We start from the raw sequence: 202 nt of genomic DNA on the forward strand, positions 1-202 counted from the left end.
TGCTGACAGCTGGACGAACGCAAGGGAGGTATCCGGCAGGCGTGACGTCATCACTGTTTTTAGCCGAACGCGACCTGAAGCCCCAGAGTGTAAACAGTTCGATGGGCGTGCGCTTGTGGTGCGTGCTTTGTCTCTTTTAATTTATCCTTTGCGTTACCTTTTTTTTTTTTTTTGGGGGGGGGGAGGGGGAAGGGGAAGTGGA

General features: G+C 52.5%; 1 protein-coding gene across 1 annotated transcript in view; it reads left to right on the plus strand.

The window, feature by feature from the left end:
- Positions 1–202, plus strand: part of LOC119582266 (translation initiation factor IF-2-like) — a 13,172-nt gene that overhangs the window by 888 nt on the left and 12,082 nt on the right. The gene's annotated exons all lie outside the window — the stretch shown is intronic.

The sequence above is a fragment of the Penaeus monodon genome, chromosome 15 (assembly GCF_015228065.2).
Source record: "Penaeus monodon isolate SGIC_2016 chromosome 15, NSTDA_Pmon_1, whole genome shotgun sequence".
NCBI classification, from domain to species: domain Eukaryota; kingdom Metazoa; phylum Arthropoda; class Malacostraca; order Decapoda; family Penaeidae; genus Penaeus; species Penaeus monodon.